Raw genomic sequence first — 12,049 nt, 5'->3', positions numbered from 1 at the left:
AGCATTTCTCTTCGTGTCAGGGACCAGGCTGCTCCCGTCTACAAACAAGGTCCGGTCTGAGCATGGGAGGGCTACCTCTTTTAGATCCAGGTGGCTGAAAAACACTTGGTCTATGACCTCTAGACAATTATGTGTGGGTTCTTCTAGCTCCTTAGTGGTAGGTAATAGTATTGCAAGGTTTCAAGTTCCTGTAGTTTGCAGCTTTACTGTGGGGTCATCTAAAACTGTGGCTTGATCATCTGCTTAATTGGCCTGCTGTCTGCCAGTAGCCTCTTTTTTTGTTGCAGTAACACCAACAGTTGATCGGGCACATATATTGTGACAGACTGCCCCAAGGTCAGCTTTTCACCTTCTTCAAGTAGCAGTCAAGTAGTAGCAGACTGCTCTAGACAAGGGGGCCAGCCCTTGGCTACTATGTCAAGCTGCTTTGAAACATATGCTATGAGTTGTGGTACTTCACCTAACCTTTGCATTAGAACTCCAATGCTAAACCCAGTGTCTAGTGCACATTACATTGGAAAGGCTTATGAGAATTTGGAAGCCCTAAGGCAGGGGAGGAGATTAACCTATACTTCAGTTGCTCCAATGAATGTTGGTGCCTTGCTTCCCACTCAGAAAAATTACAGTTGGCTCTTTTTAACAGTTCATATAAGGGCTTTTCTATTAGTCTGTAGATAGGGATCCAAATCTAACAAAATCGAGGCCCTTATCTGCTTTCTGGTGGTGGACGTGGCAATAGAAGCAACTGCATTTCACCTTCCCATGGTCAGGGCTCTGGTTTCTTTCTGTACAAGAACCTCTAAATATTTCACAGTTTGCCTGCATCCTCGAGATTTTTTGCTTGAGACCTTGTACCCACAAGTTGCCCGATGATTTAAGGTTTTAATGGTGTTATCCTGGTACTGTTGCTCAGAGGAGCTAGAGATTAGCAAATTATCCACATATTGCAACAATACCCCATTTTTTAATTGTAGGTTTTTTAAGTTCTGAACCAAAGCCTCTTCAAATATAGTTGGTGAGTTCTGAAGCCCTTGAGAGAGTACGGCCAAGCGATACTGAAACTGTGCAGTGGTCTCAGGGTCTGTCCATTCAAAAGCAAACAATAGCTGACTCTCTATATTCACTTGTATCTAAAAGAAGGCAGTTTTTCAAGTCTAGCACCATAAACCATTCATGATTCTCAGGCAGTGAGGAAAACATGGTGTATGGGTTAGCTACAGTGGGGTGAATGTCCTCCACAATATCATTAATTGTGGTTAGATCTTCCACAAATCTATACTCATGTGAGTGAGGCTTCTTTACCAGCAAGATGAGAGTTATTGTAAGAAGACTGAAAAGGCTTTATGAGGCCATACAGTAAGAACTAGACTAAATCCGGCTGGATGCCTTCCAAGGCTTCCCTTTTTAAGGAGTATTTTTTTTTTTTTTTTCAGACAGATTGAACTCCTTCCTTCAATTTGACTTTTACCAAACTCATATTAATTGCCCTCCCATTCCCTCCCATGTTAATTGCCCTCCTCAGACCTCTGGTTTTACCTTGTCAAAGACTTCCTGAGGGAACTGCCACTACCTTAGGACATGAGCTCTCAGCATTCATCAGAGGTGCTTGCACTTGCAGTCCATGTTCTGGAGGCACTTGGAGATGCATCTGATGTTTCTCAGCAATGAAGATGATTTGAGCCTGTAACTTGCATAGCAGATGTCTGCCGAGTAAAGAAATTGAGCAGCTGGCACATAAAGGAATTGGTGAGTTGTTACATTATTGTCCACTTTACATGAGAGGGGACACAGAAACTGCTCTGATCTGTTTCCTGCTCATTCCAACTATATTAACAACCGTGTTGGAAAGTTCAGTGATCAGTGTGTTAACTACCAAATAAGTAGCACCAGTGTTGATTAAGAAGTCCAATTGCTGTTTCCCCTCTGTTAACTTTACCTGAGGCTTCTGTGGGGAAATTTTGATGTTAGATAGAATTGGAGCTGCTGGAAGTCTTGGGCACCCCCAGTCTTCTTCAGATTCATCCTCAGGCTTAATTGCCATAGTTGGCCTTGGTTCTTTTTGGCTTAACTTTGGGTAATCCTTTTTCCAAAGCCCCATTTCTTCACATTATGCACACTGATTCTTTTCTATTTTTCCTTTCCTCTTTTCAGGTCCCTTTCCTCTTGAGTTTTTTCTTGCTGTGGCCATGAGTATTGCTGCCTGCCACAGGGCTTTAGTTTTCTTCGCCTCCTTAGTCTAGTAAACTTTAAATGCAATGTCTCAGTTGAGAGGCATTTATCCTAATGGTCCCTTCTACTTTCTGCAGCTTCTTCCCAATGTCAGGGAAACTTTGCCTTATAAAAGTCAGGTTCACCATCCTGACATTTTCAGGGGCCTGTGGGTCCATATCTGTATACTTCCCAGAGGTCTGTCAAATACATTCCATAAACTCGGATGGATCTTCATTAGGCCTTTGCTGGAGCTCCTACACTTTGTTTAAGCTTTTAGATTTGGGTACCGCTGACTTAATGCCCTTCGAGCTGCACCTCCGGTAATGCTGCAGGTGGGTCATTTAACCCACATTAGCCTCATTTGGATCCCAGTTAGGGTCAGTATAGAGTACCGCTCCATCAGGGTCTGGAGTATTGTCTGGGTTTTCATTATGAAGGGGTTCTGCATTGCTTCTCTGCCTTTTGGCTAAGATCAAGTGAAGGTGTTCTGCCTCCTCCTTTCCCTTATCCAGTACTAGCCAGCTCTCGTCTGCAGTGAGCATAATGTCTATGAGGGCTTGTATATCTGCCCATGTAGGGTGATGAGTAGCAAACATTGTGCTAAACAGCTCATTCATTTTCTGGATGTCTTCCCTACAGGGCAAGTTAGAATTCTCCCAGTTTAACAGGTCAGATGTAATAAAAGGACTGTAGGCTCAATAATATCCTGCCATAGCCCCTGCTGTGTAACTCCTATAGGGTATTGTGAAAATAGAAATTGCCCTGCTCCTGGTTCCATAGTTCTCGGGCCAAAAGTAGTGCCTTGTCTGGTCCAAGAGGGAAAGACCAGCTTTGCTGCTTCCCCATCCTCTGGGGGTACCAATTCCCTGTACTCTGAGGGTGGTGATTCTCCCCTTTCCTGGCTGGGTGGTTGGGTATTAGCTCTCACCGGATTAGGTGGGCTGCTAGCTCCCACCAAGTTAAGTACATTTATCAATTATTGGCTTCCTAAGTCCCTATCTTCTCTCTTAGAGTCAGATAAAGCCTTGATTCAGCACTGCACCATTAGCTTATCTCCCTTCTCTTTGACATCCTTATTATATAATAACACACATGTCTCAAGATAGGGTATTTATTCGCATCTTCCCAAACACTTATAGAACGACTCTAACTCATAAATAATAGAATAGTTTAGAGTCCCAAAAATCGGCTATCTCCCGTCAGATTCTAAAATGTACATTTGCCAAATCCTATTACAATAGTCAACTAATTTCCTTTTAGTCATGGAAGGATACCCAAATAGTTTTCAATCCATCAGGATTCTTCCCAGAGGGCTCCCAGCAAGAATGGACTCAACACCTCCGATTTTCAAGCTTATGTGGTATCAAAAGGGACAAGACAGATACACAAACGAGTGGAGACAGATTTTGGACAAACACAGCGGGACATGCACTCAGGCAGGAAAGACCCAAAACCAACTCAAAACCTGATTTTAACCAAAGGCAAAGCGGGTATATAAGCGAGTCTTACTGTTGCCCCGGTGGTACCAGGCAAATGACTTTAAAAAACCAGATAGAAAAAGAATAGGCTTCCTGCATATCATACAATTTTATCTATCCCTTGAGCATGTCTGATCCTTATCTCTGTTCTTCCCCAGTAGTGAGGGGGACAAGCGGTTTCATGCAAGGGACAGCCCTCAGGAGATTCCCCTGGAAAATTTCACCCAGCAGCCGCTGGGAATTTCCTGAAAACTGTCTCATTACAAGCCACTGGCCGCTGAATGCAGCACCATCCCAGCGGCTCCTAGCTGGCTCACCCGAATTTTTTCACGGACTTAACTGAGGGTCAGGCTGATTACTCTTGCTTCCCAATAATGAGATGCAGATACACCGGGAAATAAGAGGGTTTATTTCTGTAACCAGGTACAGGGAGAAAATCAGGGAAACATTGCCAGACCAACTAAAAATTACAAAGTTTTACAGAGCTTATATACCGTCTAAGCTATGTGTCTACGTGTAAATGTGCATTCATCTAAAGATGTAAGTGATTAGCTTCTTCTAATCTTTAACAAAGGTCTAAGTCCTGAAGACCTTCCTCTGGAGTTTCAGTAAATTTACTTAATCCAGATGGGTCCAGGTGCTGGGGATAATTACCCTTATTTTGTCTCCTACTAAGTCATGGAAGTTTGGGGAGTTTCTTTAAACCCCCCTAATAAAACATGTTTGTAGAGGTCTAGGGAGTCTCTTCAGACCCTCCAATAAATTTGCTCATTCCTAAATGGGTCTTGTTAAGAATTCCTTCATTATCTTGTCAAGCTTTAAGGCCCAGGAAAGGCCTAAGCAAGACTCTTGGTGGACTTCTGTTACATTCCAGCCTTGGTATAAGGGCACTGGCTCTATCAGCTTTCAATAACGAACCTAACTACTCAGGCAGTGCTAAACAGTTGTCATGGACGTCAGCCTGTACAGCTGTGAGTTAGATCTAGCCTGCCACAGTTAGCCTTTGTGTCCGCATCCAAGTCTCATCTTAAATTGTAATCCCCATTATCTCCATAATCTCCACAAGTCAAGGGAGAGGCCAGGTGGAGGTGATTGAATCATGGAGACACTTTCCCCCATGCTGTTTTCATGATAGTCAGTGAATTTTCACGAGAGCTGATGTATGTATAAGGGACTCTTCCCCCCTTCCCTCGGCAGTTTTCCTTCCTGCTGCCTTTTGAAGAAGTTGTCTTTCTTCCTCTTCACCTTCTGCCGTGATTGTAAGTTTCCCAAGGCCTCCCCAGACGTGGCGAACAGTGAGTCAATTAAACTTCTTCCCTTTGTAAATTACTCAATCTTGGGCAGTTCTTTATTGTCGTATGAAAATGGACTAGTACAGTCTGCCTGTTTAAATCATGCTCAAAACATTTACATTAGCCTGCAGTTGGGCAAAATGATATAACACAAAGCATATTTCATAAGAAAGTATAGAATATCTCTAAATACTGTATTGAAAGTTAAAAACAGAATGCTTTCATACTGTTGTAAAGTTAAAAATTATAAATTGAGCTATTGTGATTCAAGCACTATCTGTATATATATTCAGTCATTTAAATTGTCAAAAGAAACCTATGAAGTACTTGGTGTTATTATATTTACGTTAAGGATTACCAAACCAAGCCCATTTGGCCAATGTTGTGTAAGTACAGACTTAGGAATCTGATCTTTGCAGCATGGAAACTTTTCCACTGGTCTATACTGACTATACCCTTATCTGGGTAGGGAGATAATTCCAGAATCGAGTGCGAAAAGTGGATCTTAACAAGATCCAAACCCAGGCAAATACAATTTTGCTTATCTTTATGAAGAAGTTGTTCAGATATTAATAAAGGCTTTTCTAAAATAATAATTGCATTTAATATCCTGACACCCAATGTGTTTAGTAGGCCTTTGTCATTCCTTGACTGAAGCCATTGTCAACTTCATGTGCCTCAGGCCAAGCCTGCCCTAAACATTCTAGAACAGACATTTGGAAATGTTTTTAAGGCAAACTTCCCAGAGCTCAAAGGGTTTTTAACTGAGCTGGCTTAGAGATTGACAACCTGGACTGCTATGCAGAAAACTTCATGTTTTGTCCTGTGTTTCCCATATTGGTTTGCTTTCATTTGGCTGCTGAGCAATTGGCTTAGGCTCCTAGAATCTGCTCCACCTTTGCTGAAGATGACACGTTGCTGAAATTCTGACCCTTACCATTCTGCAGCTACTTTAGCGGCTGGACAAGAAACATTGGTTTTTAGCTGTGGCAGGTCCAAGTGAAGAGGCTTCAGCTATAGTTATATCCATTTTATATTTTCAAGGCCAATTGGTAGGGGTGTATTTTTTAAAATCTTACAAAGTCAATTTATAAACTGTGATATATAATCCATTAGGACTTATGCTAAATTTTTCTCCTCTGCACAGAGAAAATATTGTTCCCTGAATGTAATTTGAGGGTGGAATGACTCTCCTCTGTTCTGTCATTCACTGACTACCTAAACTGACTGTATAACCACTAGGACTAAAGACTCCCCAATTAGTTGGCAGGTAGAAGTGTTAGCCAAAGGCAGATTCACTGAGCCTCTTCATAGGGAATTTAAAGCAAGGTATTTTCTCTGCTTTTTCTCATTCCAAATTTGAGGGCTTCCTATTTTAAGGTCCTGGTATCCAGGTTCTATCTCATGATTAGGCAATTATGCTAAAAGAATAAAAAATGCTTCCTTTAAGAGGCTTTAAATTTACTGTTGAGTATTTATTACATGCCTGTGTGAACTAAATGTATTTTACATGCATTATCTCATTTAATCATCCTAATAATTCTATGAGGTAGGTTCAGTTCTTACCCCTGCTTTGCAGATGGGAACAGCGTGACTCAGAAATTTCTTCAAAATTTGAACCTGTCAGACTCCAAAGTTTGTAGTGATAGTGGCTAAGCTGTATAATATTTATGGAGACCACAGTCTTTTTGTACAATTTCTACAATAAAGCAGAGGAACAATTTATATTCTCTAGAATAAAGCAAAGATCATGGAAAATATATCCTAAATTCACAAAGTTAAGGTTTTGTAGTGTTCCCCGCAAAATGACTAAAAGAAATAATTTTTCTGGCATAATATAAAATTGAATACCCTTTCCTCCCATTCTTTTACCTTGCATGATGCCTACATAGATAAGTGATTAGTGAAAGCAAAGTGTAGAATTCCAACATGTTATTTTAAATGTCATACTTTGGAAGAAGATATAAAAATGACATATTAGGGTTGTACATGGAGTTCATTCATGATGTCAATTCATGTCTCATTTGCAACACTTGCAATATGGGCAGCTGAAGGACAAGGCATTTGTCTTGGATAGTCAAAAAAGTAGTTCAGTATATAAACATGGAAGAACTGGGGATTTTCTAACATAGTAGGTTGAACAATGTGAAATTATTATTTTCATTCAACAAAAATGGTTGAATATCAACAATTTCACTTGGTTTAATAGAAAGGAATGAGATGAAAGTGATCAGAGATCAATAGAGAGGGACAGACAAGGTGAGAAGTCTGAATAGGTGGTCAAGGGCTGCTGTCCAGAGAACTGTACTAGAGCAGAATGTACATGGTCTAAAAATCATGGCAACCTCTCTGTTGATTACAGGATAGAGACTTTGAATCCTCTGCCTTTTTGAAAACACACTTTGTGATTGTCATGTGTACTCTGCTCTCTAGCCTCTAAGAGAGACCATAAGAGCTTGGGATTGATTGACTATAGAACATATTATGCATTTCTTGAAACAAATTTAAATATTCCACGTAGCTGAATCCTTGACATAGTCCTACTTCAGAGAAGTTAAGCCCTACACACAAATAAATACGGATCTAGGTCATCCTGTTAACCTCTCCCAGCTACTTATTTCCATCAAGTTCTTATTGTGAGTTACATTCATTTGTCTGCTTTTTTGTTTAATTTCCTTTCTATATAGAATGTGGTCATATGAGATTGAATATATAGTTTGTTGTGTACACAACTGTATGCCCAGCAACTAGTAAAATGCCTGCCATTCAATAAGTATATGATAAATGAATGATCAAATAAATGAATTACTTTCAATAGCTATATAGTATTGCATTGCAAGGATGTGCCATAATTTGTTTAACTAATCCCAGTGGACAGATAGTAGGTCATTTTAAGTTATATGTTCTTATAAACAGTGCTGGAATGAACATTGTTGTATACGTATTTTCAAATATTAATCTGATTATTTTCTTATGATAGATTATTGAATGGGGAATTTTTTTTGGATGAAAAGGTATGCATTTTAAGGCCTTTGATTCGTACTGTCAAAATAAGTTCTCATAGTATACTGTTTTGCACTTCCATCAACCACATATATATGAGATAAGCCATTTTCCCCATAATGATCAATGCTTGGCATTATTATATGTTTTTAATCTTTGTCAGTCTGCTTCAAATAAATAGCATTTTGTTTTATTTTGCATAATGTCACTATTAAAAGTACAATAATTTATTCATATGTATTTGGCCATTTGTACTTTTTTTGTACATATAATTTTATAGCTTTATTTATAATAGCCCAAATCTGGAAATAACTCAACTGTCCATCAACAGGTGATTGAATAAATAAATTTTGTTATATAGTATACAAGAGATATGAGTAAAATGATAATGCAATAAAAATGAATGACTTAAAGTTTAATAAACTTTTTTATTTTCCATTTTTCATTCATACATGATAGTTGTACACATTTATGCCATATATATGATATTTTCATACATGCTTGCAATGTGTGTGTTATCAAACAGTAGAAACTATTCCTTCTGTCTAAATGTATTTTTTTAACCTATTAACCAGCCTTTCTTCATCCCCAAACACCGCACTTCCCAGACTCTGGTAACCACCATCTTATTTACTACCTCTAGGAGATCAGCTTTTTAAGGTCCCACATATGAGTGAGAATATGAAATATTTGTCTTTCTGTGTCTGGCTTGTTTAACTTAGTACTTCTCTTATAAAGTAGTTATTAATATCCTGTGTTCATTTTTCCATTATGGAATTAGATATTTCCTAGTGATGTTTGAGGTTTTTTACATATTTAGGTCATTAATTGTTTCATTAAAATTTTTGTTTTAATTCTTTCAGTTGTAGGTAAGTTGTCTCTAATGCAGTCATATTTATTTATATTTTCATTTATGGTTTCTAGTTTTGTGTTTTGTTTAGAATGTTCATCTCTACTTCAAAGTTACATATGTATTCACTTATGTTTTTACGCAATGTTTGCATTTAAGTTGTTTATTCAACAATAATTTATTCTAAAGACTGAGTATTGGTCTCATTTTTTCCCCCATGGTTAGCCAGTTGTTCCAGATGGTTTTTCCCCCATCATTTAAATTGACAAATTGATCGATTACATAAGCACTCCAAGCTTCAGTTCTAGGGTGACCAATCATCCTAGTTTGCCAGGAGTATCCAGGGATTCTTTACAGTTTGGACATTAAGTGTCAAAACTGGGACAGTCATGAACAAACTAGGATGGATGGTCACAATACGTTTCTCCTTTGTAAAAATGGAAATAATAGTAGTATCTATCTGAAGTAGTTGTGATAATTAAAAAAATAATGAATATAAAGGAGTTAGTACAGTATCTGGTTGATAGCAAGTGCATACAAAAAATGAAATGTTATTAATGCATTATAGATTCTCAGTCTCTTCTGATACTTGCATTGCATTGTATTAATAGTTGTAGCTTTTCAATAGTCTTTAACCCTCATGCACTGTTGGTGGGAATGTAAGTTAATACTGCCATTACAGAGAGCAGTTATAAAGGTTCCTCAAAAACTAAAAATAGAATTATCATTGGATACATAAATTCCACCACCGGGTATATATCCAAAAGACAGAAACTCAATATATAAAAGAGATATCTGCATTTCCATATTTATTGCAACACTGTTCGCAATAACCAAACTATGGAATGAACCTAGGTGCCCATTGATAGATGGATGAATAAAGAAAATGTGATATATAACACAGTGGAATATTATTCAGCCATGAAAGTGTGAAATACTGTCATTTGCAGCAACGTGAATGGAACTGGAGGCATTATGTGAAAGGAAATAAGACAAGCACAGAAAGACAAATACTGCATGGCCGCACTCATATATGGGGACCTAAAAAGTATCTCGTGAAGATAGAAAGTAAATTGGTGGTTAGCAGAGTCCTGGAAGGAGAGTGGGGAGGGCAGGGAAAATAAATAACATACGTGCATTTATTACCACTGAACTGTACACTTAAAATGTTGAAGATGGTAAACTATATATTGACCTCAATAAAATTATTTTTAATAATCAATAAAAATATCTATATTGTGAGACAAGAGTATTTTCATTATTAATTTTTCCAAGATTTCAATGGTAGGCAAATTTAATAATCATTCCTCAAAAAAAGTTTAGAGTCATTTTTGTTTAGTTCAAAAACTGTGTTGAGGTCGTAATTGAGATTGCATTAAGTTGGTAGAGTAATTTGAAGAGCATGCTATATATTTTCATTAATGCAATATTTTTAAAAACTTCACTTAGGAGAGCATACAAATTTCTTCATATAGTTCACGTAGTTTCTCTATATATGTATATATCTCATTAAGTTTATTTCCAGGAATGTCATATACTAGTTAACCTATTAATATAATGATATTAATTCATGCTTTTCTCATGAATGGTGTTGTGAAGATAAGGTATCAATTTGTAAAATTTTATTTAGTTTTGTACATTAAAATTTTTATGAAAATATTTGAGGTTTCAGAAATATACAACTAAACAGAATAATATTAACGATACCTAATAAACTTACGTACATGGTATTAATGATATTAGTACTTATAACAGAAAGTAATAAAATATTAGTAATGTTAATAATAAAAACATTCCTATTCTACTCCTATAGCTCTGGGAGTAGGACATTATCAATAACTTTGGAATTCCTACTGTGTCCATTCTGGATTGCATCTAGTTCCTATCCCTGGGGAAATCACTATCCTTGGGGTCAGTTCTTTTATATATATTTAGCAAATATATGTATATCACTTAACAATATATCATTTTTTGAACTTTTTGTAAGTGAGCTCAAACTGTATGTATTCTGTGGCTTGCTCTTTTTGCTCAACCTTTTATTTCTGATGCTAAAACATTGTAATAGAAAAAGTGGCAACCTCTCAAAGAGTCTTTCAAGCCTCTTTCCCAAAAAACTGGCTGATATAAAAACAAGATGATTTATTGTAAGTTCACCTGCAAGAATAAAGATGTATAAATAATGAGGAAAAAAATCTCAAAAATCAAACGTAATGGGAGAAGTTGCTCTTCAACGAGATAAAATGTACTATAGCATTACAATAACTAAATGATATAGTCCTAGTACTGGAACGATTTACTAGAAAAGGGAAACCAGGCAAATAACTGAAAGCTTGAAGAATTTACACATGATAAAGAAGACATTTTAAGCTAATGAGAGGGTAAGAATTCTTTTATAAGTAGGCATTGAGATTGTATAATTTTGGAAAAATAAATGGAACCCTACTTCCCACCACTTACAGAAACAAATTCCAGATACATTACTAGTTAGTGGCAATAAATTAAACCATAAAGATAGCTTGAAATGAGAAAGAATATTTATCTGATGGCAGGTTAAACTGAAAAACGAAAGAAAAAACATAAAGGAAAATACTAATATATTTAACATAATGAAAGTTAAAACTTCTATAATTTTTTTAAGTTTGAATAGAATTAAAAGTGAAATGAAAAAAGTGGTAAAATAATTGACAGACAAGTTTTTAAATGACAGAACAATAGTGAATAGCTTGATATATTTTAATGTATGAAGAGTTCTTATAAATTATTCATAATAAGGAAGCATGGAAATATGGAAAATTGAATACATAAAAAGGTTTAACAACAATAACTAATAATAAAATTGAACAATTATAACAATATGCGCTAATGAAAGTTGAATGTGGTCCCTCTCTCTCTCTCAAAATATCTTATTGTACTGTATTCTTCACTCTTCTTCATGTCTTGGACAGGTAGGAGTGGGATTGTGTGAGATGTCATCACACTACTCAGAAACGCACACAATTTAAAATGTTGCCATTAAAGGTAATGGCAAAAATTGCAATTACTTTTGCACCAATCTAATACATTGTTTTTCTTTTTTTCAGGACTTTTCCATTTAAAATTTTCTGGGCACAGCTGACAGCATGTAACTGAAATTGCAGAAAGCAGAATCTCAAAAGAAGTGACTTCTGAATTCATCAAATGATGGAAAAAATATACACAAAATATTAACATCGACT

The sequence above is a fragment of the Theropithecus gelada genome, chromosome X (assembly GCF_003255815.1).
Source record: "Theropithecus gelada isolate Dixy chromosome X, Tgel_1.0, whole genome shotgun sequence".
NCBI classification, from domain to species: Eukaryota; Metazoa; Chordata; class Mammalia; order Primates; family Cercopithecidae; genus Theropithecus; species Theropithecus gelada.
The sequence above is the reverse complement of the archived record's forward strand: the minus strand, read 5'-3'. Positions refer to the sequence as shown.